We start from the raw sequence: 7,333 nt of genomic DNA, 5'->3' as shown, positions 1-7,333 counted from the left end.
TCTGCGGAACAGCACCACTTCACCACCAATAACTGGGCCTCCATGCGAGACCTGTGTGCCTTGTTGCGCTGTTTTGAGTACTCCACCAACATGGCCAGTGCCGATGATGCCGTTCTCAGCTTAACTATCCCACTTCTATGCCTCCTTCAAAAAACAATTTGGGCAATGATGGAAGAGGATGTGGCACAGGATGAGGAGGAGGAGGAGGATGAAGAGGTAACATTTCCAAGGCTTTCAGGGCAGTCATTCACAAGGGGCTCCGAGGGTGGGTTCCTGCACACACAAACGCCAGGGACACAATTGTCCAGCAGGGGCACAGTTCTGGAGGATGAGGAGGATGAGGAGGAGGAGATGGAGAAGGAGATGGAACCATGTTCACAGCAGGGTGGCACCCAGGCCAGCTCATGGCCATCACTGGTGCGTGGCTGGCAGGATACAGAGGACACAGACGATACACCTCCCACAGAGGACAGCCTTTCGTTGCCTCTGGGCAGCCTGGCACACATGAGCGATTACATGCTGCAGTGTCTCCACAACGACCGCCGAGTTGCCCACATTCTAACTTGTGCTGATTACTGGGTGGCCACGCTGCTGGATCCCTGTTACAAGGACAACGTACCGTCCTTAATTCACTCACTGGAGCGCGATCGCAAGATGCGCGAGTACAAGCGCGCGCTGGTAGACGCGATGCTGCTGGCATTCCCACCTGACAGCGGGGCCACAGTGGAAGCACAAGGCAGAGGAGGAGGAGGAGGAAGAGGTCGCCAACGCAACCAGGGCACCGCCAGCACCTCAGAAGGCAGGGTTAGCATGGCCGAAATGTGGAAAAGCTTTGTCAGCACGCCACAACAAACAGCAGCACCAGCAGCTCATATGGAACGTCTTAGCAGGAGGCAGCATTTCACCAACATGGTGGAGCAGTATGTGTGCACACGCCTACATGTAGTGAATGACGGGTCTGCCCCCTTCAACTTCTGGGTCTCCAAATTGGGCACATGGCCTGAGCTTGCCCTTTACGCCTTGGAGGTGCTGGTGTATTATCTGAACGGGTATTTAGCACGGCTGGGGGCGTTATCACAGACAAGCGCAGCCGCCTGTCCAGAGACAATGTGGACAAGCTCACGTTCATTAAAATGAACCAGGGAATTTTCCGTAACTTGTGCAGAATAGCGATGGATACCGACCTTACCCAGCCATTGTTCTATTTTTGCTCTTTCTCACTCTTTTGGGGTGTACCCTCATTTAAAATTTCTGAAAAAAAGCAGTGTTGGCTACCTCGTCCTCCTCAGGGCCAGATTAACATAGGGACTATTGGAGCTGCAGCTCCAGGCCCCTACCTTAATATAGGCCCCGGGTTGGCCATATTCACTGTTACCGCTCTTCTGTCACTTGTAAACACAGAAGTCTGGCTTCTATGCTCGCTTCCCCAGGCAGCTCCCTCAGAACCTCCCCACACAGCACGAAGGCCGGACAAGGAGGGACAGTTGCCGATGCATGGATGTGTTTATGGGCTTCAGAGACAGCATCCCATGTAGAATTAGGCATGCATGGCTGCACCCTTCCTCCTCTGGGTGCATGCCAAGGCACGGCCCTTAAGGCCCTTCAAAATCCTCAGCACCAAGCCCATGATGCTCTTAATCTGGCCCTGATCCTCCTCCACCACCGCTTCCACCTACACCACCCGTAGGTGTGCGCAGCCTATTGCATTAGGGTGTGCACCCCAAAGTTTAAATACACATGCATGTGTTTGCCTACATGTACATGGCCCCGATACATTACTCTCCCTTCTGGCAAAGAGAAATAGAGCAGAGCAGGTCCGAGGGAGATCTTTCCCATCTCCTCACTGGCAAACAGAGCGATAATGCTATGTGCCCTAGGTGATTAGGGTGTGCCCAGGTACACCCGGCACACCCTGTGCCCACGCCTATGACACCGCCACATCCACCACCACCTCAACCTCCCTCCTACTCCATATGGGCCTCGTCCTTCAGAGATGAAGAACATTGTTTTATTTTTCTGTTTTTTTTTGTTGTTTTAAGTTATTTCCCTATCCACATTTGTTTGCAGAGCACTTGCCATGCTCTTAACTAAGTTTTGCTGTCATTTGCAGCACTCTAGCCCTTTCCATTGGTGTTTTCATTTAGTGCCTGAAAGTTCGGGTCCCCATTGACTTCAATGGGGTTCGGTGTCCGGGAAAAGTTCGTCAAAAGTCCGGGACACGGACCCGGACTTTTTTTTTCAAGTTCGGCCGAACACGGACATCCAGGTGTCCGCTCAACTCTAATAGGGAGGCTTGAACCGCAAGCCAATGTGGCATAGCCACAACAATGTGAGATATTGAAACAATGCCCATTTGGATTGGTTTTTAATATTGAAGATACCTCCTAATTGGTGCACTAAAAGGAGGCTTGATTTACATGCCGGTGTCGTGTCGAATAATGCCCCCCGTCGGATAGTGCCTCCGACGGGCTGACGTCACAGCAGCTGACTGCTCAGATCAGCTGTGCTGGCGGTGATGACACTGACATGCGCAGTCCGTCAGAGTCACTATCCGACTGAAGAGAGCAGAGGAGGGGAGAGAATCTATTGTCAGATTCTGCCTCGCTCTCTGCACTATGGGGACGGATCGATTACAGTGCAGCCTCTGCTTATGTGAGGAATGGCGGAATATTTACTGATAGAGAACACAAAAACACAGCTCTGATCGGGACACATTAAAGGGGAACTCTGACCAAAGGGAGAACTCCGATGGGGGACACTGATGTAAGGGGGAACTCCGATGGGGGACACTGATATTAGGAGGAACTCCGATGGGGGACACTGATGTAAGCAGGAACTCCAATGGGGGACACTGATGTAAGGGGGAACTCCGATAGGGGACACTGATGTAAGGAGGCACTCCGATGGGGGACACTGATGTAAGGGGGAACTCCGATAGGGGACACTGATGTAAGGAGTAACTCCGATGGGGGACACTGATGTAAGGAGGAACTCCGATGGGGGACACTGATGTAAGGAGGAACTCTGATGGGGGACACTGATGTAAGGAGGAACTCCGATGGGGGACACTGATGTAAGGGGGAACTCTGATGGGGGACACTGATGTAAGGAGGAACTCCGATGGGGGACACTGATGTAAGGAGGCACTGAGATGGGGGACACTGATGTAAGGAGGCACTCCGATGGGGGACACTGATGTAAGGAGGCACTCCGATGGGGGACACTGATGTAAGGGGGCACTCCGATGGGGACACTGATGTAAGGAGGAACTCCGATGGGTGACACTGATGTAAGGGGGAACTCCGATGGGGGACACTGATGTAAGGAGGAACTCCGATGGGGGACACTGATGTAAGGAGGAACTCTGATGGGGGACACTGATGTAAGGAGGAACTCCGATGGGGGACACTGATGTAAGGGGGAACTCTGATGGGGGACACTGATGTAAGGAGGAACTCCGATGGGGGACACTGATGTAAGGAGGCACTGAGATGGGGGACACTGATGTAAGGAGGCACTCCGATGGGGGACACTGATGTAAGGAGGCACTCCGATGGGGGACACTGATGTAAGGGGGCACTCCGATGGGGACACTGATGTAAGGAGGCACTCCGATGGGGCACTCTGGAATACTAAAGGGGTACTCTGACTGCAATAAAGGGGCACTCGGACTGCAATAAAGGGGCACTCTGACTGCAATAATAAAGGGGCACTCTGGAATACTAAAGGGGCACACCAACTGCCATAATAAAGGGGCACTCTGGAATACTAAAGAGGCACGCTGACTGCTATAATAAAGGGGCACTTTGGAATATTAAAGAGGCACTCTGACTGCAATAATAAAGGGGCACTCTGACTGCAATAATAAAGGGACACTCTGACCGTGGGTCATAAAGGAGCTCTGTGACCGGGACACATAAAGGGGCACTATGATAGGGACACTGATGTAAAGGAAGACTCTAACGGGGACACTGGATGTAAAGGGGGACTCTGATGGGGACACTGATATAAAGGGGGACTCTGATGGGGACACTGGATGTAAAGGGGCACTCTGATGGGGACACGGATGTAAAATAGGACTCTGATGGGGACACACTGGATGTAAAGGAGGACTCGGATGGGGACACACTGGATGCAAAGTGGCACTCTGATGGGGACACAGATGTAAAGGAGGACTCTGACAGGGACACGGATGTAAAGGAGGACTCTGACGGGGACACGGACACAGGCTGAATGATGGGGAATACAGTCAGTGCTTTTTCCTGGGGATTTCACAGTGGCTGTAGCATGAAGATGGGGCATCTGTCAGTGGGGGGTGGGGTGGTAGAATAAGCAGGAAAAGGAGTGGGGGGCCCATCATGTTACTATAGGTGAAGTCACAGTAGGCAAACTTTGAGGGGTCAGGGTCCCACATTTGGCACAGAGATAGGGGAGGTCTATCTCTGGGGGCCTCTAGTATCCCTGTGCCAAATTTGGTGCCCCTAGACCCTGGGGTTAGGTCAGCTTGGTGCAGTATGGCAAGCTTGGAGTGGGCACATTTGCAAGGCCAAAGCTTGGGCCCTGAACAAGTCCAGGGGGTCCAAAGTTTGCAGGGAGGTAGGGGAGGTTTACCATTACCATCCCAAAAAGTCATTAGACCAAGATATCTTTGTCAAATATTTATGGGGTCACTTAGGAGCATATGGCTGCCAGTCAATACCACAAAGCGGGGAGTGCTGGGTACCATATTAACCCCCATCGTCTTAGTTATCTGTGAAGTGGGGCTTTGCATTACCTATGTTCTGCAGTATTTGGCTTAAATCGATCCCCATACAAGCCCATGTAAAAATGAAGCATTGGCCACAAAAAAATTGTGTGGCTCCTAGGTTTCCTTTAGTATAAGTTTGCCAAGTATGGTGCCCTTAACCCCCGTGGTTAAGCGCCCTATATTTATAGTAGCTTGCCCGCTAAGTTAAACTTTGGCACTGTCATAGTCTGGACATTTGAGGGACTGAAGCTTGGGCCCCCGAATGAGTCTGGGGGGCCATATTTGGCGCGGAGGTAGGGGAGGTCTCCCTTTACCAAGCATTTTGGAGTCGCTAGCCCAAAATGTCCTGGGTATCGCAGGAATCCCTGGACTCTTAGCTATTCAGCAGTATCTGTATAGCGCTGCTCTGCAGTTCTTGTATTCCATAGTGGTTAGCCAAATCGACCCCTATGCAGGTCCCTGTAACAATTAAGCATTGCTCCTGAAAAAAGCATGTGGCCCCTGCCACGTTTGAGAACCCTAGCCACCAGGGTTCAGGTACCACCAGGCCCATAATTTAGGTCAGCTTGGTGCTGTATGGAAATCTTCGAGTGGGCACAGTTGCAGGGCCTTAGCTCGGGCACCAAACAAGTCCAGGGGACTATATTTGGCACAGTGGTAGGGGAGATCTTTCTTTCCCACTCTGAAAATGTTGGAGTAGCTAGCCTGAAATTTTCTGGTCAACTTTTTTAGTGGCCTCTTGGGAGTGTGTGGCCCTGGGGCAGTACCATGGAGAAGGGACTGCTGGGTACAATATTAATCTCAATATTCTTAGCTATACAATGTTACCTGCAGAGCAGGGCTCACTGGTACCTATGTTCTACAGTATTTGTGCAAATTTGATGCCCATGCCAGTCAGTCCTCGTGAAAATTAGGCATAGTCCACACAAAAAATGTGTGTGACCCTGGGGGTCAGCTAGTATCCCTGTACCAAGTTTGGTGACCATATCCCCCCGTGATTTGGGTACCACAGGGCACTAAATTTATGGTATATTGGCCCGCTATGTTAATCCATGACTCGGTTGTGGGTGGGAATTTGAGGGGCCACAGACCAGGCCCTGAAAGAGTCCAGGTTCCCACAGCTTAAGCCCCTGAACATGTTTGGGGCCCAAGCTGTGGCCCCTCCAAAATTCCCTACTGCGCCATATATTACCATAGACTAGGCCAAACTAGCCTAAATCTAGGGCCCCACGGTAGCGGAACGATGTTGCCCAGGGGCACCAAACTTGGTATAGGGTTACTAGAGGGCCCCCAGGGGCCACAACATTTTTTTGGGGCCAATGCTTAATTTTCATGAGGACCTTCATGGGGGTGGAATTTGCCAAACCACCGCAGGACATAGGAACTGCAGAGCCAGGCTCGGCAAATATTGTTAAATAGCTAAGAGTCCAGAGATTCCTGCAGTACTCACCAATCCCCACTCCGCATTAGCACCCGAGGGCCACACACTCCCAAGGGGCCCCCTAAAAAGCTGACCATAAAACTTCAGGCTAGCGACCTCAAAAATGTAGAAGTGGTAAAGGAAGACCTTCCCTACCTCTGTGCCAAATTTGGGCCTCTGGACTAATTCGGGGCCAGATCTGTGGCTGCACCATATTCCAGATCATGGCTGCACCATGGATTAACATAACGGGCCAGGCTAGCCTAAATGTAGGGCCCTGTGGTAGCCGAACCACGTTGCTCAGGGGCACCAAATTTGGCACAGGGATACTATATGATCCCCAGAGGCCACATACATTTGTTTGGGGCCAATGCTTTATTTTCACAGGGACCTGCATTGGGGTAGACTTTAGCTGGCCACCGCAGAATAGTCCTATGGTATCCAGCACTGCCTGCTGTGCCGTATGGCCCGGGGGCCACATACTCTCAAGGGGCCCTAGAAAAAGTTAATCAGGAAATTTTGAGTTAACAAACCCCAAAATGTTTGGGGTGGTAAAGGAAGGACCCCCCTACCTCTGTGCCAAATATTCCCCCCAGACTCATTTGGGGTCCTAGCTGTAGCCTTTAAATTTCCAGACTAAGACTCTGCCATAGATTAGCATAGCAGGCCAAGCTACTATAAATGTAGAGCCCAAACCATGGGGGTTCAGGGCACCATACTTGGCAAACTTATACTAGAGGACCTCCAGTAGCCACACACATTTTTTGGGGGCAACGCCTAATTTTCACAGAGACTGGCATGGTGGTTGAGTTTGGCCAAATATTGCAGAACATAAGTAATGCAAAGCCCCACTTTATATCGGATATTTCGGTAATATTGGATAGCTAAGACTATGGGAATTAACTACTTTTCGACAAGGGCATAGCCCAATGATGGCTACAGCGTGGTCGACCTATTCTGGGAGGGCGTACAGATACATCCTCCCCGAATCGCGCTTCCCACAGATTGTGTTAAAGGGCCAATGACAGGGGCCATTTACCATGTGATCACTCCATCCAATGACAGAGCGATCATTTGTCAACAGATCGCTGCATGTCTGGTTTAGCTCTCTCCTTGCACGCTGTACACACCGATGGGCACCACCCCTACCTCATCCATGCCCATCT

The sequence above is a fragment of the Pelophylax lessonae genome, assembly GCF_965119305.1.
Source record: "Pelophylax lessonae genome assembly, chromosome: 4".
Taxonomy (NCBI): Eukaryota; Metazoa; Chordata; class Amphibia; order Anura; family Ranidae; genus Pelophylax; species Pelophylax lessonae.
The sequence above is the reverse complement of the archived record's forward strand: the minus strand, read 5'-3'. Positions refer to the sequence as shown.